Genomic DNA, 25,218 nt, shown 5'->3' on the forward strand with positions numbered 1-25,218 from the left:
GTTTTTCATAAACTAGGTTATATCCAAAGGAGAAGTCGATGAGATTCTATCGGGGATGAGAACTACCAGAAAAGTCTTCAGTAGAGTGATCATTCGAAGGGATTTGGTGATCATTCTCTGGCTCCTCTCCAAGCCATTCAGCATTGTCGTGGTTTGGGTAGTACGGGTTATCGTGGGGATGGGATCCAGCCATGATATCTACGCGAGAAATGGGATAATAAGAACTAACTAAATAGACGAACTAACTTAGATAATTATAAGATGATCTTTATTAGTTGCTTCAATACTTGTTTAGTGCATACCAGCTATATGTATTTAGGATAGGATAGACCTTCGAATAAATGACCCTAACCCTAAGCCCCCCAACCCAACGAGGACAGGGCATAAAGCAAATATTTACAGATTCTAAGTCTATGACATCCTAGTACATATAACCTTAGTGTATACACTAAACATGTAACGTCCCAAAAATTACGACTAAAATTTTCTTTTAAAACATTACTAAAACCATATTCATAAAAAAACCGTATCATAAATCATAACATAATTTCGTAGCATTAATTCGAAATACAAACTTATTATCAGAGTAAAACATCCCAGGCTAGCTGACTATGGTGTGTGCACTGCAATCTTCCCGAGCTCCTCCTTTGAAAACTAAGTACCTGAAACCAAAAACTGAAACTGTAAGCACGAAGGTTAGTGAGCTCCCCCAAACTACCCCATACCATACAATAACATATAAAGGACATATTGGGCCTTGCCCACTGCATCGGACCGAGGTCCGGACTAACTGGGGCCTTGCCCCCTGCATCGGACCGAAGTCCGAAGACTGACTAGGACCTTGTCCCCTGCATCGGACCGAAGTCCGGACTAACTGGGGCCTTGCCCCTGCATCGGATCGAAGTCCGGAAACTGACTGGGACCTTGTCCCATGCATCGGACCGAAGTCCGGACTAACTGGGGCCTTGCCCCCTGCATCGGACCGAAGTCCGGAAACTGACTGAACATAGCATAGCATAACATATCAACTAGCATAAACACATATACTGCATACTGCATCGGGCCGTAGCCCGGAACACATAACACATAACACATAGCACATAAATCCTGTCTGAGCCACGAAGGCATCAAACATACTAACTACTGCATCGGACCGAAGTCCGGAAACTACTGCTAACTGAACGGGCCGACACTGTGGCCTTAGACCCGTTCCTACTGGAAGGAAACTCACCTGAACTGCTGAATTCTGCTGGTAACCCTCGGACTGCTAACCAACCACCTTCTGAAATGTTGCTCCTCTAACTCTCCGAGCTTAAATGCTCAGAAATGCTCCACCAACTCTGGATCCAAGGCCCCCTTCTTGCTCCACAATGACTATCCTCTCTCTCTCAAGCTCCAAAAAGCTTCACCAAGGGTTAGATCTTGCTCCAAAACGATTATAGCAGCTAGGGTTTATTGTTCTGAGTGAAAGAGGCACTAAAGGAGCCTTACGGAAAAGAATGAGGCGTTTAAATAAGCTCCAAGTCCCGGATTTAGGGTTTTCCTTGCCCAGACCAGACTCGCCGAGTCACCTTGGCCGACTCGCCGAGTCGGTCGCTTACTCCTCGAACCGGACCCCGCTCGGACTCGCCGAGTCTCTCCTTAAAATTGGGGTTTTCTGTCTTTTCTTGGCTTTCCAACTTTGGGTGTTACAAAACAACTAATGACATACCAATGAAAATCTATTTAGTTCTCAAATAAGTAATTACAGTAACACTAAATACCCCTATGGTATTTCATTGTGGAAATGTTGGTAAGGTTTTAGACTTGTTGCCACATCACAACCATTCTTGGGCATATGCTAATCACTCCTCGGACCAGCATAGTTGATCAGGCTATGCCACTCCCAAGACTGACTATACATCCCCAAGCTTACTTGTGATATTCGATAATTGTAATACTTTTGTTCTTGTCATTGTGACATTTATTTTAGTATGAATGCAGGCACATATGCTTTCTTAAATATTTTATTATTTAAAGTATAAACTCTTGGTCAGAGTATTTTAATCCCATTTGTATTTATAGTCTGTATATCTTTTATAGGTTGATATACTCAATTCACTATAAACAATGCTCGGATACCAATCTGTCGCACCCCAAAACCAAGAACGTCGGAAACGTTCAGGGGCGGAGGACGTCATGTACAGTATCACGACAATGCAAAATAGTAAACAAGCAATAACATCATCCATTGCATTAATAGTATAATTTTATTTACAAGTGTGTTCCTTCATAGTATAAACAACATAATGAATATTCAAAATAAAAGACGAGTCTTGACTGCTCCGTCTTCTCTAAACCTTGTATCGGTACCTGTCTATTTGTGACTTGAGAATACAAGATATTTTGAAGGTGAGTATCAGCTTTAAGGCTGGTGAATTCATAAGTAGTTAATGTCATTATCTATATAAGTAAAAGTGTAAACGTTTGAATTTCCTAGAAAATCTCATATTTCCTACTAGTATAAAAAGGTAGTCTTCTACCAAAACTAGACTGTTTTGAAAGTAGTCTTCTACCAAGACTTAAGTGAAAGAAAGTAAGCAAGTAAGTAGTCTTCTCATGATACCTGCTGTAAGTAAGTAATAATATGATTGGTAGTCCCTATTCTACGTTTGGAACTAAAGGTGACTTCCGCAAAGAATCGCAAGGTCGAAATCCATATTTATTACCAAATCATATATAAGCCCAAACTATACCTATAATAGCTTACTAGGGATATATGAACGTATACCTTTGCTACCCTAAGGTACTGAACTGACTGATCAGAATTATTATGTTCGTATATGTACACATGATATATAACTAAATATTTAAATGACCTTTGGACGGATACCCGATACCCACCAGACCACATCCCAACGAGGAAAAGGAAATAGAGCGGGTTAGCCTTCCTAAGTCCTTTAAACATTACTTATATAACTATACATATACATGCATGCTTTTAACAAGGTATCTATGTAAAAGTATCAATGTAAGTGTATCCAAGTGAATGTATCCATGTAAGTGTATCTCTTCGTATAGCATTTAGTATAGACTCATGTCTGAACTGACTCTGGTGTAATTCCTTGTAATAGGAATAGCAAATAGTATCTCCTAACTATACCTATAATAGTTACTAGCAATGTACAAGTATCAGCGAAGGTATACCTTTGCTAGCCAAAGGTACTGAACTGACTGAGGGTACTTTTATGTCTATATATGTATACATGATATACAACTAATAGTTAAACGGCCTTCGGATGGATAACCGATACCCTAAAGCCACATCCCAACGAGGAAAAGGAAATAAGGCTAGCTAACCTTCCTAAGTCCTTCAAACATTACTTATATAACTATACATATATAGGCATGCTTTTAACAATTTAAAAGTATAATAGAAGCTTTGTAAAACATTTAAGGGTTTTGAACAATAAATAAATAATAATGACTTGATGTCATTCTATAAGGCATTTCAAAAGTAATTCTTTTGATAACCAAGTATAACAGATTTTGGAAGAAAACATACAGAATGTAGTACAGTTAAATAAAAAGTTGTTAAACAAGTAAAACGTTTGGAAAGCCATTTGAAGTGATCAGTTTGATAAAACAGCTAAAAGTGTAGTAAATCCTTTTGTATGTTGGTTATTAATCACATGTTATTGATATAATAACTAGCATGATTTAACTTGTATTCCCCCCCCCCCCCATAAAATCATTTAAAAACATTTAAAACATTGATTAAGGAGTATGAACTCACCTGTAGATGGTGGTTTGGATGAACTGAATGATGTAGGGTTGCTAGGTGTCAAGTGAAGACTTGTACACACTCAATGATCCTAGTTAACATATAATCACACATATATGTGTCCAACTAGTCATATAACAACTAAATTACCAAGTTTAAGACATCCTAGGACATGTAAAATACTTGATTTAAGTGCTAAAAGTCATAAGGATTTCATCTAAGGGTGGTAGGACCTTGCTATTGCATTTGGGGTTCAAGGATAAACTCCCTTGGAGTTTACGTTTTGTGACCTCAACTCATTGAGTTTACGGTCGTAAACCCATGCGTTTACGGCTGTAAACTCATACCCTTTTGACCATTTGGTGTTTTGAAGGCTTATGAGTCCCTAGAAGCAATTCTACTTGATGGTTAAGCCTTTGGAGGAGGTTTGGGCACCATTTCACTCCTTTGAGGAGTTTACGGTCCAAAGACCATTTCCCTTTGGGTTTACGGTCGTAAAACCTTATGGACTATGGTATTTTGATGTTTACAAGTCCTAAACATATCAAGGACAGGATCCATGCTAGTTTCCAAGGCTTAGGAAGGAATAAGGCACACATTGGTACCCTTTATAGGGTTTACAGTCCAAGAACATCTTGGACCGTAAACACCTTGATCTTGGTGTTCTTGGGTGATTTCTTGGTGTAATTGAAGTGTAACAAGCCTTATACTACTCTAGGATATAAGTACTTACTAGTTAGAAGCTTGAAAAGGTACCAAAAGGCCATGAACACTAGTGTGTGTTCTTGGTGTTCTTGGTGAAACTTGAAGATCTAACCTTTTGGAACATTTTTACGGATGGAAGTGTGTTAAAACACTAGATTAAGTGATATACCAACTTAAAATGGTTAGAAACACTTACTAGGTTAAAGATCTAGAAGGAAAATTTGAAGCTACTTGAGAGAGATTTGAGTTTGGATCTTGAAAAGTGAAACGTTGATTTGAATGGCTAAGTGCCATATATATACTCTTGGGGTTTACGGTCCAAAAGCCATTTGAGCCATAAATTCCAAACTCTTGGAGTTATGGGACTTTATTGTTGCACAATAAACCCTAATACATCCTCTCTCTTGTTATCTCCTGAAGTACTAACTTGAAAAGACTCAAATTTAAACCAAAAAGCTTGAAAGTTAGCAACAATTGTTCTGACTCTTATTGAAGTTAAAGGTTGTACATAATAGAAATTTCAAGTTGTCATAGTTTCTCTTAGGCCCTGCTTGTCTCTGAGTCCCGCCCGCTAAACAAATATATAACATATCATATAACACATAAATATAACTACTCTGCTGCATTCATATACTAAGGCCTTGCATGTCTTGGGCCCCACCCCTGTCCTACTACTGGTGAGTCATGGAACCCCGTCCACACTCCTGCTGATAGTGAGATACGTGCCCAGCCCATACTCGCTCCTTTCCTAACTCGGGCCTTTCCCTTACTCGGCTACTAATGAGATATGGAACCCCATCAATACTCTGCTAAAGGTGAGATACGGTACCTCACCCACACTCACCTCCCTACCAGGTACATACAAGTACCACACAGACAACAAGTATACTCTATCATGCAAACCATTCCGTGGGCACCCACCTGATATTGGACCTTGGTCCTGAATATCATACTGGCAAACAGTGCCTATGGCTAACCCCTGGGTCTTCCTACTTATAACTACATGGGCCGGTATTGTGGCCGTAGACCCATTCATACAAAAGGAAAACTCACCTCGAACTACTGAAGTTGCTGATAACCATCTGGATGCTATCCAACAACTCTCGAAACCGCTGCTCCTCTAACTCCCCGAGCTACCAATATCAATAACAAAAATTAGCCTAACTGTCCTCTAGAAGTCAACTAGGTCAACTCTGGTCAAGGTCCTTCTCAAGGTCAAAGTCAACGGTCAGAGTCAACTTCCAGTTGACTCGACTCGCCGACTTGTTCTACCACCTCGTCGAGTCCATGCTCCTCAAATCTCAAAAAAACCCCAACTCCACTCATCGAGTCTAGCAACAACTCGACGGGTTCTCTTCATCTAAACATTCGGGACCATCTTCAACCACTCACCAAGTTGTTCTACAACTCGTCGGGTCCATCTTCATAAGCTAAGGAGATTGCCTTGGACTCATCGAGTTCCTCCTTGAACTCGTCGAGTACCATGATCTTCATGTCCATTACAGGCACAGACTGGCTGAGTCCTTCTCTAACCCCACACACTAATCCGACTCTTAAACAAAACAGTTTGGGTTTGCAACCCGACTCGTTGAGTCCAAGAACTGAATCGCCGAGTCCATTTGTGACATCTCTATTCTGCCGATTCCAGTCCATCCCAACCCCTCCAACTCATAGATATGGAATCCTTATGCTAGCATTGCATGTAAAGTTGCTAACTTTACGTGCATGCAAGGTGCTATGAGGCTAGAACAGTTAATCCAAGCTACAATGAAGGCCTAGGTCATGAAATAGAGCCATGGCTGGGTAAAGTTGCCCTCTCAGAGCTTCTAAAGCTTAGTGATGTGTGTAAAACTCACTTAGTTTTAATCCTACTTTAATTATCAAATAACACACAAAAGGCAGTGAACCTATCAATTGTGGTATAGCTAAATAAGCAGGGTATCGAATACAGGGAACGGCAAATTAAATTAAAAACTAATTCTATCTAAGTTAATTTAGCAAATAAGGGTTTTTTCTCTAGTTTTACAAGACTAGAAACTTACTAACTAAAATTAATGCAAGACTAGAAAAGAACAAATTAACTAGATTCAATAATGGGAAAGAAACTTCTGTTTAGTTCAACTCGGTTAACTTTATGGTTGATTTTAAGATAATAGTTCAATGGATTAATTCTTTCGTTGGTTACCGATTCAAGTGATTAAGTTTGTGTTCACTACCCTAATCCTTAGCAAATAAACTAATTCAAACAGTGGCCAATTGCTTAATTTAATTATATTTACTAGATTAATTATTCGGGTTAAGTTAGACTTGCAATAGCTAATTAATTCGTTGTTCTTAATTAACCTCTTGTTCGATGGTCATCTTACAAGCTTGCACATGAGTTTACTCAATTTCCTTATTAATCCTAGTTTCATATTCATTAATCCTAGACATATGGTATAGTGGTCACATATCATATGAGGTTGATAATCAATAGATGTTCATGCTAATCAATTATCTTCATATTAACAGAAAATTAATTATCATTCATACACAAGGTTCTTTAGCAAGCTAAAATAACAATTAATCACCAACTTGGAATTAATCCTACCAATCAATCAAACCATATTGTCAACTTTGTATTCCCAAACAGAAGTCTAAAGAAATTAGTTCATAACTAAGGTAAATAACAGCAAACAAATAAGTTCAAGTTGCTTAATCATGTTGACAAAACAAAAGAATTAAGTAGAATGGTGAAATTATGCCTTAATTACTCCTGGGATTGGATTCTAGCTTCTTTGGTCGACTTCTAGGGTTCTTCTGGTTTCTTATTCGCAGCTAAGCACTTCTGAAACTCCCCAGAATTCTTCTCTTCTCGCATTGTAGAGTTATCTTTATATATGCGTTCCGACTCGTCGAGTCATATGGTGACTTGTCGAGTCCCTCTCACATTAGTCGTAATCCGATAACTATCTTGACTTCCGAATGCTTATCTTTCTGAATCCGCGACCGGACTCGTCGAGTCAAGCGGCAACTCGACGAGTAGAAGCCTTTTATGGGTGTTTTCTTTCTTCTTTCCACTCTTGAGCTCCTAACCGCTTCTCTTGCTTCCTTTCGCTTCCGAGCTTCACCTTTGGACTGAAAAACATAATTTAACACTTTTAAGTACCTTTTGTCCATAATATGCAACAATTTAGATAATATATGAATAATAAACTACACTTAATACACACTAAATATGCACATATCAAAATACCCCACACTTGTCTTTTGCTTGCCCTCAAGCAAAACTGAATTTTAACACATTAGAATCACATATAATAGCTCCAATCCAACCCAGCCATTATGCCAAGACCGCAACACATGCATTTGTGTCTAAAATTCCTAAAAACCCCCATACTCCAAATACTCACAATCCTCATAAACATTCGCCCACTCACCCCGAACTATGCTCATTTTATGCAACCCTCCGAATCCATCCTCAGAAAACCTCTTTACCCTCAAGGTATTTTTAATTGAGCAACCCAAGCATACATAATCTAGAATTACAACTTTTCGATACCACTATGGAGCTCTTTGGAATTCTTCACTTGCTTGATAATTTGATCTCGGATATCTTTGAATTCACCACCTTGTTGTTTGATTTTTGGTATCTTCAACTTTTTTAAATTTCTTCGAATTTTCGATCTTCATATTTGATATTTGACTTTGATGCTCCAAAAATTCTTCAAACTTTTTCTTGTAATTCTCTCTTTTTTTTATTACATGTATACCTCACTTTTTTCACTCAAATCCCTACATGCTTAAGCAGGGGCGCTCAATCTCAACCTTTATTGGCTAATGATAAAAATCTTCCTGGATACATTTCAGGTTTAGGCTGCTAAACATATTGCATCCCTCAGGCTGAGCAAGGTCGTGTTTTTGTCTCATGATTTCACTGAAATAAGGAAGCCACAAATGCACTAGAACGTATATAGGCTCAACTAAACATTTGGGTTGTCATGCAATTATTAACACAATTCTAACATGGAATCCTAATTTTTTTTACCAAAATTTTCTAAATTAGTATCCTAAATAATCCTTTTGGTATGCAAATTTTTTTAAAATTTGACTATTATGTAACCAACCCCCCTACCCCACACTTATCTGATGCAATGCCCTCATTGCATATTATGCATAAAAACAAAAAAATAAAGAGGGAATTGGAACAAACTCCCCTGGGATAGCAGTGGATAGGTTGATCGCTCTCATTTAAGCTCCATCTTCAATAAACTTCATACATGGAAAAATCTCATCCATGTCTCGTGTGGGTCGCTCTAAACATGCGAAAATCGGTGTAAGATCTTCAAGAATGGATATGGAATTAGAAGGATGCAAGTGGTATAAGTATTAGCATCAAATCAGCAGTCGTTCGGCTCAAAAAAATGAATGACTCGTCGAGTCTGACGATGGACTCGCCGAGTAGCAGCGCGCCGTCTCAAAATATCTGGAAATACAAAGCGACTCGTCGAGTCAGCTTAGTGCACTCGACGAGTTGGCCACTGAATGAAAAATCTTGGTATGTGGCAACTGTTTTAGCCTCTCACAACTTTGTTAAGCCTTCCTCACATGCGGACTCAATCGCTCATACCCCTAAGACCGGACTTGACACTTTGACGTTAAAAACTCGCTTCCTTGACTCGCTCTCTCACGCAAAAACATCCATGCTTTACATCTCTATACCATCCTAAGCAAGCAATCAAAATGCAATCCTGAAAATAACTAAAGCAAACAACTATTAAACATAATAATATCTCAAAGCAGACACACCAAAAACAAAACAAAATAAAAATTGAAATTGTTTGATTAAAAACACAAAAACACTAATAATAAAAAAAAAAAAAAAAAAAAAGAGTAAAAGAAAGCAAACTCTAACGACGGGTTGCCTCCCGCCAAGCGCTTCTTTTTGAGGAGTCATTAGCTAGACTCCTTCCCATTTACGTTTTGTCATCTTCAAGCATTGGGAATGTACGCCTCACTTTTTGTGGTTTATATTTAGTCTTGTAGGCGTAAATCTTTTTCTTGTAAGCCCTTTTTAATTCGTCTCTTCTCTTTTTCTCTGTATCATCCTTAGCTGTTTGGGTCTCTCTTTTCCTCTTCTTCTTTTTCAACCCATGCTTTTTCACCAACTTTTGAAACTCCTTTTCTTTAAATTTGATAACTTCATATTTCATAGCGGTCTGTGCTCTAGGTTTAGTAGTGAATTGGTGATCAGCTTCCGCTCTGCTTCCATTTATATCATCATCCTCTTTTGTGCTCGACTCTTCTCCAAATGGCATCGTATCAAGGCATGCCACATCGGCGTGTTGGACCTCCATTCCTTTTACTTCTTCTTGCTTGACCTCTGGATTAGCTTTAAACATCACCAACTCATCACCCACTCTTAATGTCAAAGTAGACTCACATATGTCAATTAGGGAACATGCGGTGTTTAAGAATGTTCTTCCCAAAACAATTGGTATTTCGGGGTCTTCTTTCATCTCCACCACCACGAAGTCTACTGGGAAAATAAACTTGTCCACCTTGATAAGGAGATTTTCACATATGCCTTGTGGGTGAATTATTGTTTTATTTGCCAAATGGATTCTCATATTTACCGGCTTTGGTGCTGGTAAATTCAGCTTCTTAAAGAATGAATAGGGCATCAAATTAATGCTTGCCCCTGAATCAGCCAATGCTTGTGTAGAAACTTCATTACCAAATTGGCACGGAATTACTATGTTACCCGGATCACCCTTCTTCTCAGGCAGCTCACTCATCAATATCTCCGAGACTTCAGCAAGATCTTTCCTAGCAGCAAACAGGCCTTTAAGCAAGTTAAAGTATTTAGGAGTTTGGAGCATTGTGTCCACAAATGGCATATTGACTTGTAAAGCTTTAACATGCTCCATGAAGGTTCTATAGGCTTGAACTTTTTCTGAAGGCATGGCTCTGGATGGGTATGGCAAAGGAGGATTGTATGGCTTCAGAAAACTGGCATTTTCTTCATTCCCGACTTGACTCGTCGAGTCCATTTTGGTGACTCGGCGAGTCGGATCGAGTTTTTCTTGTTCTGATTTTTCTTCCTTTTCTGCCTTATCCTTGGAAACTCTTAGTGTTTCTGTCAATTCTTCTTCACCGCTGGAGGTTATTACGCTCACGTTCTCGTTTCTTGGATTGGGTTTGGTGTCGCTCGGAAGTTGGCCCGGTCTTCTTTCGTTTACTTGATGTGCAAGTTGGCCAATCTGTTTCTCTATGTTGAGAATAGAAGCTTGCTGATTCCTCAACATGTTTCTGGTTTCTTGCATTGCCACATCATGATCATTATGTCTTTTCTCGGACGCGGTTATGAATTTTGTAAGTATTTCTTCTAAATTCGTCTTCTTGTCCGTCACCGGTTCTTCCTTTTGATAATATCCCCTCTCCCTCTGTTTATATTTCTCTTCCTTAGCCTTTCTGTACTCTTCGTATGGGAGCCATTCCTTCTTCGGTTTCCTCCAGTCTTCATCGTATCTATCGCCGCTGGAGTAAAATACTTGAGCCTTTTTATTTCCATTCTCGTCTCGATCACATTCCTTGGTAAGATGGGGACCGCCACAATTTTCACATCCAACTCTAATAGCATGGATCGTTTGATCCATTTTTGTCATTCTTCGGTCTAGGCTATCGAGTTTAGCTATCACCGCCGCCATCCATCGTTTACCGAATTTACTACTCCTCGACTCACTTCATTCCTCGGGTTGTGGTATTCTCTAGAGTGCCTGGAGAATTCTTCAATTAACTCCTTTATTTCCGGAGGTGGCTTTCGGGTGAGTGGGCCTTGTGAATCAAGTAGTTGCCTCGTGGTGACATTTACTCCATCATAAAAGATAGAGACCTCTTGTTGGCTATTGAGATCATGGTGGGGGCAATTTCGAAGTAGGCTCTTGTATCTTTCCCAAGCTTCATAAAGAGATTCGCCGGGTTGTGCTCGAAGTTGGCAATGGCTTTCTTTAGCTTAGCTATCTTGGAAGGTGGGCAGAAGTGATCTATGAATTCTTCTTTCATTTTAGCCCATGTGGTAACCGATCCGGGAGGGAGTGACTTCAACCAATCCTTTGCAGCTCCTTTAAATGTGACAGGAAGCATGCGTAGTAGCTGAATCTCGCGGGGCACATTAGGTACATTGAAGTAATCCGCCACATCATTTACTTCATCTAAGTGCCTATAGGCGTCTTCATGATCTCTCCCGTGAAAAGGTATCTCCTTGAGTTGAGCGAGAATATGGCCCTTTAGTTCAAACGTAGCGGTAGCGGGGATTGCGGGTTGCACAAGTCCCGGGCCGGTGTCATCACGCATCCTTTTCTTCCACTCCCCCATGGGGATTTCGTCAATATTAGCCATAGCGGTGGCTAAGTCGTCTTCAAACTCGGATGTGTGCTCGCTTTCTTCTTCGGTCTCGTAATCGGTGTCTTTTGGGATCGGATCTTCGGTTGTCAACGACGCACTGGATGCTCCTGCTTTGCTGCTCCTCTTCTTGCTAAAAACGGATTTGAGGTTTTTGAGTGGTGAGTTCTTTGAAGAAGCGGTTTCTCCAACGGTTTTGCCCTTGTTTCTTCTTAATGCGGTTTCCGGATCTTCAAGAGGGGGAACTAGAGGCGTAGCAGATCCTCGGGTCATGAACCAGCTGCAAACAAAAACAAAACAAAACGCGTAAAAAAGAACAAAAAATTAAATCTGATTCAGCGTCGCACTCGCCGAGTCGGGGCGAATGCACTCGGCGAGTTCAAGTTAAAATCAGCGTTTTTTTTTTTTTTTTTTTTTTTTTTTTTTTTTTTTTTTTTTTTTTTTAACTAAAACTTAAACAAAAAATGAACAGAAATTAACTTTGTGTAAGATGAATCTTACACAAAGGATCGATTGAATTAGAATTTTAATGCTAATTTTAGAACCGTTCCCCGGTAACGGCGCCAAAAACTTGATGTGTGTAAAACTCACTTAGTTTTAATCCTACTTTAATTATCAAATAACACACAAAAGGCAGTGAACCTATCAATTGTGGTATAGCTAAATAAGCAGGGTATCGAATACAGGGAACGGCAAATTAAATTAAAAACTAATTCTATCTAAGTTAATTTAGCAAATAAGGGTTTTTTCTCTAGTTTTACAAGACTAGAAACTTACTAACTAAAATTAATGCAAGACTAGAAAAGAACAAATTAACTAGATTCAATAATGGGAAAGAAACTTCTGTTTAGTTCAACTCGGTTAACTTTATGGTTGATTTTAAGATAATAGTTCAATGGATTAATTCTTTCGTTGGTTACCGATTCAAGTGATTAAGTTTGTGTTCACTACCCTAATCCTTAGCAAATAAACTAATTCAAACAGTGGCCAATTGCTTAATTTAATTATATTTACTAGATTAATTATTCGGGTTAAGTTAGACTTGCAATAGCTAATTAATTCGTTATTCTTAATTAACCTCTTGTTCGATGGTCATCTTACAAGCTTGCACATGAGTTTACTCAATTTCCTTATTAATCCTAGTTTCATATTCATTAATCCTAGACATATGGTATAGTGGTCACATATCATATGAGGTTGATAATCAATAGATGTTCATGCTAATCAATTATCTTCCTATTAACAGAAAATTAATTATCATTCATACACAAGGTTCTTTAGCAAGCTAAAATAACAATTAATCACCAACTTGGAATTAATCCTACCAATCAATCAAACCATATTGTCAACTTTGTATTCCCAAACAGAAGTCTAAAGAAATTAGTTCATAACTAAGGTAAATAACAGCAAACAAATAAGTTCAAGTTGCTTAATCATGTTGACAAAACAAAAGAATTAAGTAGAATGGTGAAATTATGCCTTAATTACTCCTGGGATTGGATTCTAGCTTCTTTGGTCGACTTCTAGGGTTCTTCTGGTTTCTTATTCGCAGCTAAGCACTTCTGAAACTCCCCAGAATTCTTCTCTTCTTGCATTGTAGAGTTATCTTTATATATGCGTTCCGACTCGTCGAGTCATATGGTGACTCGTCGAGTCCCTCTCACATTAGTCGTAATCCGATAACTATCTTGACTTCCGAATGCTTATCTTTCTGAATCCGCGACCGGACTCGTCGATTCAAGGGGCAACTCGACGAGTAGAAGCCTTTTATGGGTGTTTTCTTTCTTCTTTCCACTCTTGAGCTCCTAACCGCTTCTCTTGCTTCCTTTCGCTTCCGAGCTTCACCTTTGGACTGAAAAACATAATTTAACACTTTTAAGTACCTTTTGTCCATAATATGCAACAATTTAGATAATATATGAATAATAAACTACACTTAATACACACTAAATATGCACATATCACTTAGAAATGCTTAGACCTTAAGTCCCTCTTGTCCTCAATGGGTCAATACTCGGATTGACCTTGGATATGGTCCAAATGTGATAAAATACAAGCTAAGAAGAGGATCTAGATGAATAACAGCTAAGGCATAAGCTTTTTACCTCAAAGTAGTCTGAAAATGCTACCCCAACTCTGGATCTATAGCTTCTTCTTGCACCCTCAAGTCCCTTCTTCCTTCTCCAAGCTTCAATTCACTCTCAAGGCAAGAACTAGCTCAACAATGGAGTTGGATGGCTAGGGTTTCGAGTTCTGGACAATAGGGGCCGCAAATGAACCCTAGGGAAGAGAATAAGATGCTTAAATAGGGTACCGAGTCCCGAAATTAGGGCTTCCTAACCCAGACCAGACTCGCCGAGTCCACTCTCCGACTCGTCAAGTCGGTCACTTAACCTTGCACACAGATCCCGCTTTGACTCATCGAGTTCATCCTTGGACTCGACGAGTTGACCCCTCTTGACTTAGGGTTTCCTTTCCTTTCTTGGTCCTTCTAATTTTGGGTGTTACAACCACGATACAATGACCATTGCCAAGTCGCAGAATTCCTTCACCACGACGTGACACTGCCCAAAATTCAAAAATATAATAAATTATAATACCTCCAAGAATCTAAATGTTACACACCTACTTGGTATTATTTACTTACCAGTAAATTTTATTGCAAATTGTCACAAATGACAATGTACTTTGTCGTAAGTCTCTTTTTACCCCTAAACTAACCTTTGATGCTAATTAGTTGTTTTGAGTAGGTAACGGTTGTACATTGGTGTGTGAACGACCATGTTCATTCATATACTGTCCATAATGTCTAACCCTGGGATCGTACTCACTAAACTTCCCCATAGCCTAACACACTTGTTGATAAATTGTTGCAACTTAGTGGATATTGTCAGAAGCTTAGGAGACTCATAAGCTTTGAATATTTAGAAGACATTTTGGTTATATGATATGTGCATATTTAATTATATATTTTGTCTAAAATCTTAATACTTTTTGGCTAATTTTTCCTAATTATTGAACAAAAGGTACTTAATTGTGTTTGAATTATATTTTCAGCCTAAAAGACATGCTCGGGTTAAAAAGGAAGCGGGATTAGCAAATGGAAGCTCGGGAAGTAAAGAAATAAGAAAATGATGCTAAAAGGGTGAAGAACTTGGCGAGTTGGCCATCGACTCGCCGAGTAGACACGAATATTCGCGAACCTTTGAAGACTTCCGCACACAGGATATAAGTGACGGACTCATCGAGTCGGTCTAAGGGACTCGATGAGTCGCCCTTGTTTTCAGAAAACTATATATATGACATATTAGCCCGAGACAAAGACTTCTTTTGGATCCTTTGGTGACTTAGCTACGAATGAAAGGTTATTGAAGCTTTAGAGTTCGAAGAATAACCCTAGAGATCAATTCGAAAGAGATCAAAGGCAACATATACTCTCTTCTTCTTAATCTATTGCACAAAACTATGTTTTTACTTATGGATTTCGTTTTTGAGATATTACTTGTTGTAGACATGAGCTAAAAACTCATAACTTCTGTTTAGGGTAGATTAGCTTGTTAATATGGATTGATTTTATGGTATGGATTATTTGATTTGGTGAAAATTGTTTTGCTAAGCTTGTAAACGATCCTTATGTGTTGACAATAACTATTTTCTATTAATTATCAAGTCAATTAAGTTGCATGAACTTCCTCTTAATTGCTTGCTTCATATGATTTATGTGAAAACAATATTATGTCTAGTATTAGTGAATATGAATATAGGATTAATCAGAAAATAGGTAAGTTAATGTGTGAGCTTGTGTGATGAACAACCATACAAGATGTTGATTAAATTAGTCATTTAATTAGCTACAACTACAAGTCTTACTTAACTCGAATCAAAATACTAGGAAATTCATTTGTTTAACCAATTGGTCACTGTTTAAATTAATTTCTTTTCTAAGGATTGGTAATAGTGAACATGAGCCTAATCACATTAATCGGTAGCCAATGACAAAATAATCCATTGCACTTTCCATAAAATCAACTATAGAAACAAGTGAGTCAAACCTAAACAAAAGTCTCTTTTATTATTGAATCTCGTTACTTTTTATTTGCTTTAGTTGTTAGATAATTTAGGTTGAGTATTAGTTAATTGTTTAAGTTTCTAGTCTTGCAAAACTAGAGAAAACCCTTTCTTTTTATTGTTTGTTTTAATTTGGTAATTCTAGTATTTAGTTTAATTGTTATCGTTTCTGTATTCGATACCCTGCTTGTTTGAACTATATTGCTAAACGATAGGTACACAACATTTCGTGTGTTTATTTGTGTTTAAAGTAGTAAGATTAAAACTAGTGCATTTTACACACATCAAGTTTTTGCATTTTTCATTAAATTTATTCCACTATTGTAATATTCTCTTAAACCCTTGTTTTGATATCTGGTAGCACTCTCGTATAATTTGTTATATTAAACCACTAAATATTTTTAAATTTTTTAATTGGAACCGTTATCCTCATTTGAACTTTATAAGGTATTTGAATTCAACTTTGGAAATCGATTATCCATAAACTAAAACTACGAAATACTATTGAAAGATATTATTAAAAGTCAATTCAAATAGGTCCGTGCGAAGGGTGTTACAGTAAACCTATATTATTATTTAATATTTTTTTTCACCTTATTAGTCTAATAAATTTGACCTCTAATTAAATAATTTATCTAATGGTTATGCTTTTCAATAGTTTGTTTTATGAATTTAACTTATTCATTATTATCTATCTAAAATGTTTTATAAGAGTCATCATTTAGTTAGTTGTTTTTTAAAGATATTATACCTTGATATGAAATATTTTAACTTAAATTATCATTAGAAATTAAAATTAATATATAAATATTTCATAAACGAAAAAACTATAATTAGAATAATCAAGTAGTTAAATAAATGGAAAATATTTAAAACTAGAATATATTAAAGAGGTAAAAATAAAATATGATGAAAAAGGAAATGGTTAGTGGTTAAAAGCTTTATAATATATTGATTATTTAATATATATTACATGATCAATAAAAATATATAAAAATAAAAATAAATTCAATATAAAAATCATACACTTCAATGATATCACATGACAATCAAATAGTAAAAACTATAAATAAGTTCACATTTGAAATGTTCTTAGCATTTAATGGATTTAGAGTTCAATGATCATATTGAACTCTTCAATAAGAAAAATATACATTTTTTAATTCTTAAATAAATGTTTAAATATATTTCATTGAATTTTCTAGAGTTCTAACGCATTTTAGGAAAAAAAAAATGATAGAGTGGTATGATATATATAAAAAATAAGAGAGCTGATAATTCCACGGCTGTTATTGATACATCCACTGATTTTTGAAAGAAAATAACAATTATGCCCCCGGTTCTATTTAGAGTTTAATTGATTATCTAAAAGCATGTTTTTAGTAAAACCATTATACCAAATGAGGAACTAGGTTACCACGAATACACTCCACAAGAATCCCATCCTCCATCGTCACTTTCACCTTAATCTGCTCTTAATATAAGCAACATTGCTTGCCCTTTGTTCGGACCATTATGCCTTTGATCCTATTGAAAATTGAATCAAATTGAATATACGACAAAGGAAAATCACCATGCATAAACCGGAAGGCATTCATTTTGCAAGTGAAGAAGGAAATAAATTCTTCAGCAACATTCCCACATTTATCCCATTGCATCACTCACCAATAGATTGAATCAGCTTCTAATGGGTATGCCAATGCGAAATAATTTATGCCAACTAAAGATTCAGGTCTGAGTGGATTTAATTAGGTTTAGATCTGGCTCTGCAACGTTTTCATTCTGGTGATGCGAACTTCGGGTCGATTAATTCAGATGATCATAGAGCATGTTTGCCAAATGGGTATGTTGAGAGGACAAATTAAGCAAGTAGGGTAGATCATGAGTTCATGGGCATCGCACGTAACGATGCTGAATCAACTATCCATTGGTGCATATTTGTCTCATTGTAGGTAGAACTCTACACTAGCATTAAACAAGGTGTTCTGGTGATCAGGGTTACGAAGCAGAGGATGAATGTGAAGGCATTAAGCAATGAGATATGGGTGTTAGTGAAGTTGCTCATGGTGGGGAAATGAGGAGAGACAGTACTTATGGTGGTGTAGAGATATTGAGAAAGAAGATATAGTAGTTGGTGAGCGTGGTTATGGAAGATGAGAAGGGATAAGGAACTGAAGTAAGCACTAAATAGACACCGAATTTATCGAGTCATGTAAATTGCAAGGTTATGCTATTACCTCAATCAAAAACATGGGACCTGAATAGTTGGATTGGATGTTTAAAGAATCCAAATGGAGTTTAACGAATAATTAATTACAAAGGGGCATAATTGTCATTGTGCTTTAAAATCCGTGGAAGTATCAATAACAATCCTTGGAATTATCACCTTCCATAAAATAATTATGAATTAATCTATTAAATTTTATAAAATTTAATGCATTATATGTGGATGCTCTCAAATTTAGTAACCCCCATTTTTAATTGCAATGTAATTTGTATTTTTATGTTATTTTACACCATTAACAAAAATCATTAACCGAAACCCATAACTAATAATTAACTATTGAAATACATTTACAGATTGTAGTGATTATTAGTTTGTTCTAGCATATTAACAAACCAAACCAAACCGCCTTATAAATACTCATGTACAATATATATCGGAGTAATTTGTTAGGCTTACTATTGATTATATAAATTAAGGTTTACGTCTTTATGAAATTTGGCATATAATACTGATTCATAACCCAAACTGTCACACATATCGTGCGACAAATATCATTTCATTCCGTCAACACTCTCTTAAACTCCATAGCTTTTACACGATATCCGAAAATAGTTTTCTGAAGCCATGAACATGGAGACCCCACCACCGGCAACAACTCCACGACCACAACTCTGGCCGCTCCGCCCCTCATACACCAAACTCACATCCCGCCTCAATTCCTACATGGCCACCACCAGAATCGGGAAAAGGTTCAAACTCACGGAACGCAACACCACCTTCACCACAGAGCTCCGAGCTGGAACCGCCACCTTCCTCACCATGGCCTACATCCTTGTGGTAAACGCCAACATCATCACCGATTCCGGTGGCACATGTAGCGTAAAGAACTGCACCTACTCCGTCCCCATCTGCATAGACCCAGCCAGTTGCACCCTCATGCTCCCTCCGGATTCTTGCAAGTTTCCTCCGGTGGACCCTGGTTACACCGACTGCCTCTTGAGAACCCGAAAAGATCTCATCGTCGCCACCACTGCCGCCTCCCTCATCGCGTGTTTGTCAATGGGATTATTTGCTAACCTTCCCTTCGCACTCGCTCCTGGAATGGGGACCAACGCTTACTTCACCTACACGGTGGTAGGGTTTCATGGATCCGGAAGCTTATCCTACCAAACTGCCTTAGCTGCTGTTTTTATCGAAGGTTTTATCTTTTTGATCATTTCCACGATCGGTGTTCGATCCAAACTGGCGAAACTAGTACCTAAACCGGTCCAAATCTCATCATCGGTCGGAATAGGGTTGTTTCTAGCTTTCATTGGACTACAACACAACCAGGGTATTGGGTTGATAGGGTATAGCCCATCAACCCTAGTAACCCTAGGTGGATGCCCAAGAACTTCTAGGGCAGCCCTAGCACCTGTGTTCACTAATGGAACCATCGTCCTGATGCCTAATGTTACAGCCTCAGGCGAGATACTATGCATACACAATCGAATGGAAGACCCAACATTATGGCTAGGTATTGTTGGGTTCGTGATAATCGCATACTGTTTAGTGAAAAACGTCAAGGGCGCCATGATTTATGGCATAATATTTGTGACTGCGGTTTCATGGTTTAGACACACGAGTGTGACTGAGTTTCCAGATACTGAGTTAGGTAACTCGGCATACGAGTACTTCGAAAAGATTATCGATGTCCATGTGTTAGAGACAACAGCAGGTGCCATAAGCTTCAAGGGTATGAACTCAAAGGCATTCTGGGAAGCATTGGTCACATTTCTGTACATCGACATACTTGATGCCACTGGCACGTTATCTTCGATGGCTAGATTCGCAGGCATGATGGACTCAAACGGAGATTTTGAGGGTCAGTATTTTGCGTTTATGTCAGATGCAGCCTCGATCATGATCGGGTCATTGTTAGGGACATCGCCGGTGACGACATATATGGAGTCATCAACGGGGATCAAAGAGGGTGGGAGGACGGGGTTAACGGCGATAACGGTGGCGGGATACTTCTTTTTGGCTTTTTTCTTTACACCGTTGTTGGCATCGATACCACCATGGGCGGTGGGGCCACCTTTGATACTGGTGGGAGTTTTGATGATGAAAGCAGTGACCGAGATTCAATGGGATGATATGAAACAAGCAATTCCAGCATTTATCACTATGATTTTGATACCATTGACATATTCTGTGGCATATGGGATGATAGGTGGCATTGGTGCATATATTATTTTGAATTTGTCGGATTGGATGATGTTTTTGATGAAGAAATATGGGATTAAGGATAAGATCAGAAGTAAAAGTTCGATTATTAGCCAAGGATCAAATGTTGGAGGTAGTACCAATACAAGTATGGCGACAGAAAAATATGTCAACTTTAGAATAGAAGATACTGTTTAATTATTGTAACAAGAAATGCTGAGTTTGTCGCTCTACTAAAAGTCTGGTAAATGATACTCGATTAATTAAATTATGCATGCAATTGTCAATTTTCAAAATGAATTATATGGTGTTCAAAGTTCTATCATTTAACATTACTTGGTTCCTGTTGCAAATCAGTGATCAATATATAGAATTTGCAAAGTTTGAATATCATATCAAATATATTGATCATTCTTATGACGTGGATCAAAATTTTCAAACAAACTTTACGGAATATATTCACCTTGTGGTGACGTCCAACTCATTGGAATGATTTGCTCGGTGTTCATAGACCGCTCTGCCCAACTTCAAGCACAAGTCCATTAAGGTGTTTGAAGTTGGACAAAGCGGTATGTGAGCAAATCACTCCAAGAAGTTGAACGTACCAATCGGTCAAGGTTAGACGACGTGTCATTCCTTTAAATTTATTCGGAAACTTTGGTCCACATCATAAAAATGATCAATATATTCACCTTGTGGTGACGGAACGACATATACACCTCAACCCTATATAGCGGAATGTTGTGTCATTGCCCATGGTACGCTATGGTGGCTAGATCAGTATGCTAGCATTCATCAATCCACAAAACCAGTTCGAGTTCAAGAGGTTTTTAGGGTTTTCTTTGATTACCGATTTCCAATAATTTTTGGATAATTTTCACTTTATTTATGAAATGTAATTTATAAATATGTTGACTAGTTTTCCTATATAATGTCTTTCCTTTAGCTTAAGTATTTAGATTTTGATTGTTGTTTGAGATTGAATTATTAGAATAGTAAAGACTGTTTCGTTCTTCTTAATAATACATTTCATTCAAGTCCTTATCATCTTGCCTTCAAATGGTGTTAGAAGCTTGGTTACAATGGTCGAACATTAAACGCATATTGCAGCGAGTACATAAGTTGGACTTTGCCATCCAAAGAGACTTAATTTGAACTAAGCATCCGAGACAACAAAAAAAGATGAGATAAAAGCTTTTTGTAACAACCACAATGATAGTTCTCTTTGATGTATTGATATGAAGGCCATATTTTTTGAGTTTTTGGCCAAGTCTTGTTCCGATGGAATTCTCAAGACATTAAGCATGACTGAGCATTTGAGTGATATAGCCATTTGGAAACAATATGTATGAGCTATTATATCAAATGAAGATCATGGTTTAACTTGGAAGATTGATGCCTTGAATGTGCTTATTCAAGCTTATAAGGCATTAAGTCATTTAAATCTACAGGTTATAAATGATTTAAGATAGTAAAACAAGTTACTAAGTGTTAGTACACCTTTTTCGGTCAACAGGAAGTTAATTTGAGGAGTAAAAGTCATTTGGATCAATGAACGATTCCCAAAATTAATGGAAGAAAACTCTGTGTAAGTGTATTATTGTAACGTTCCAAATTTAAGACCAAAAGTTTTGTTTTTAAATTAATAAAACTATTATCCCAAAACATCAACATAAAACTATGGAGGAACAAAGTGTATCAAATACATCATAAGACATCAGAGTAATCATAAAATGTATGACGAGGTGGTGTGTGCACTGCAATCATATCAGGTTCTTCCCCTTCGAACCTGAAACATAAACTAAAAACCATAACCATAAGCTTAGTAAGTTCCCAAAAATACTGCATACCATACATCATAAACACATAATGGGCCCCGCCTGACATCCCCCCCCCCCCCCCCGGTATACATATAAAGATATAATTATACAAACACATATGATAATCACAAAGATAATAATATATAGAATAGTCATCGGGTCCCGCCTGACATCGAACCCCGCCCGGTAAACATATACACATAACAAATGTAAGAGTCAAACAGACAACTAGTATACTAACATATCAAACCATAGGGCGACATTGGTGTCTTTGACCCGCTAAACACATTGAGGAAACTCACCTCTAGCTGCTGGATCACTCAATAAAATCTCTGGCTGCTGGTCCGGAAAATCCCCGCACTATCATCACAAAATAATATCCAACTATTAATTGGGTTTCGACCCATAACCAAGAGTCTAAGCTACTACGCCCATAACCAGGGTAAAAGACCATTTTACCCTTTATCTAACTTGACCCAAAGTCAAGGCCCAACTCAACTACACAAAAGCCCCAAATCCTAAATGGCAACTCAAAGCACAAGTATAGCCCAATCTTCCAAATTAGGCCCAACCCATCATGGGCCTAAAATCTAAGGAAGCCTAATAATACTAGCCAAAAGTCCAAATCAAAAGTCTAATGGCCCAATAAGGCCCAAACTATGGCCCAATATCGAAAATGGCCAAGCCCAAAATGCCAACTATTGAGTACACGGGGCATACTTAGCTCGTACGCCCAACAGACTCCCCTGACTACTTTTCCACCTGATCGAGCACTTAATTGGTTAAGTCCTTATGCCAAACTTTCAGATCTGGTCCTAAAGGGTGACTTATCACGTAAAGTTGGCAACTTTATACTCATGCAAGGCTTAATGGGACCCAATACTAAAAAAGATGCTAGGGGTCTTAATACATTCATGAACAAAAAACATCCATAAAGTTTGCATTTTTATGAACCTAGGGCCTAAATGGAGATAAGATTTAACATCCATTGTGTAACAACCCGATACTATCTAGTCAACAAAAGTCAAATTCCGTTAAATAAAATTTCGAATCTTATTTGTTCCGTTAAGTTCTTGTGGGTTAGAAAATAATATAAAATATATAATTAGAGGTTATATAAGTTTTTAGAAACAAAACACTCAAAAAATCAAGATTTCCCTCGAAAAATCAGCGAAATTCGACCAGTCACGTGTTTACGACCGTAAACCCGTTTACTGCCGAGAATCCATTCCCGGCCGGAAACCCAACCAATATAAAGGTTTTTCCCTGAGAGATTCTTCATTTTTCACCTTTTTCACCCTAAAACTCTCTCAAGTTTCTCCCAAGAACATTCATATCTTCAAGATCAAACCTTCAAATCTTCAAGTTTTTCCTCAAGAACACCAATAATAGCCTTCATATTTTCAAGGGCTGCAAACCTAGTTCACAGCCACAAACCTGTTCACAACCGCAAACCAGTTCATGGCCGCAAACCCTATTCACGACCGCAAACATCCCTAAGCCAAGAACCTTAGCTGAAAACCCTCTTTTTCCACTTCAAACAAGTCTCGGTAAGATTCCTAACCCAAAAACAAGTGTTCTCTAACACTTTAATTAATGGTTTCGCTAACTAAAATACAATTATGTGTTTAATTATCATTAGGATATTGTTAATTCCGCGTACTCCAACTCGAGGGTCATCTTTCCGGTTTTGTTGTCGAGCATGTGCACATAATCAACTGTGAGTTCATACCCCTGCACTTTTACTATTTTTAACGTTTTTAGAGGGAATACCAGCCAAACACTTGGAAATTTTCGTGTTCTTATACAAAGGGTTCAGCAAAATCTAAAATTTATGCAATTGAGACAACCAAGAGATCATTACATTTATAAAATATTTAGATATTTTATCTCTTTTGTAACATGCTGAGCATTACGGAAGTTTTCAACTTACAACCATAATTGCAAAGTTTTCAGAACAATACATGAAATCGAAAACATAAGATAGACGCAAACTATAATAGGTATAACTCGGGATTCAACACACCGTTTTATCAATTCCAGAGCTTATACATTAACAAACATATAAACTATGATAGATGTAGTTTATGACGTACAATACTATTTTCTGAACACGAGAGTACAACACTAAAATAATTATTTAAATATAATTATTTTTACCCTACGAGTATACATACAGTTTCAAGTACAAGAGAACACTACAACACTACACATAAACTAGTTAATACAAGGTTGTGAGGCACTACTTCAATTATACCCTTCGGGATGCGGACTAAATCCTACCACAATATAACCAGAGTCTCCTGGATGGAGAGCGTGAGATTTGTGAATAGATCTATTTAGGACTGACAATCACACACCTAAACTGCTAGCTACAGTTAGGCAATCATGCATGGTGTGACAAATATCATACCATTCTGACGTTTGAAGAACATCGTAGAGGTCACTAGGTCATATCAAGCATGGTTATACCAAACTCACAACCTTATAAACTAACCATATGTTTATGGGATTTCATTCTTCGTTAGTTTTATTTTAAGTAATATAACAACTATAGATACTGGTGGTAGCCAAGGTTTTCATACAGAACACACTATACAATACACCTGGTTGTAACCAGGCATACAGGCTAACATTTTCATATACCACCATAGAGCATAGTAACGAACTTACATTTTGGGTCTTAGGGATAAGACTACCTTTCAATACTAAAGAAAATATTGGATTTTCTTGAGAAACATACAACCATTTTCACAAATTCAAAGACAGGTTTTCATTACAAAAACACTCTTATAAACTCACCAGCTTAAATGTTGATACACTTTCAAAATCGTTTGTATTCTCATGGAATCAGCAGACAGGTACCCCCACGAGCTTTTGAGAAGACGGAGCACATAGAGTCACGTATTTTACACTTTTGTCATATTTTGATGTATACAAGTTATGTATCAAACAAATGTCAATACCTTATATATTCAATGTAATGGTTGTGTTTACTTTGATTATTATGATGCAATTGTTGTGATACTGTACATGACGTCCTCCAC

The 25,218-nt window shown here is 37.4% G+C and overlaps 1 pseudogene; it reads left to right on the forward strand.

Moving 5' to 3' along the window:
* Positions 1-18,776: 18,776 nt before the first annotated feature.
* Positions 18,777-20,549, forward strand: LOC145010271 (adenine/guanine permease AZG1 pseudogene; annotated as a pseudogene).
* The last annotated feature ends 4,669 nt before the right edge of the window (positions 20,550-25,218 follow it).

Source organism: Lactuca saligna, chromosome 8, assembly GCF_052625555.1.
Source record: "Lactuca saligna cultivar CGN05327 chromosome 8, ASM5262555v1, whole genome shotgun sequence".
NCBI classification, from domain to species: Eukaryota; Viridiplantae; Streptophyta; class Magnoliopsida; order Asterales; family Asteraceae; genus Lactuca; species Lactuca saligna.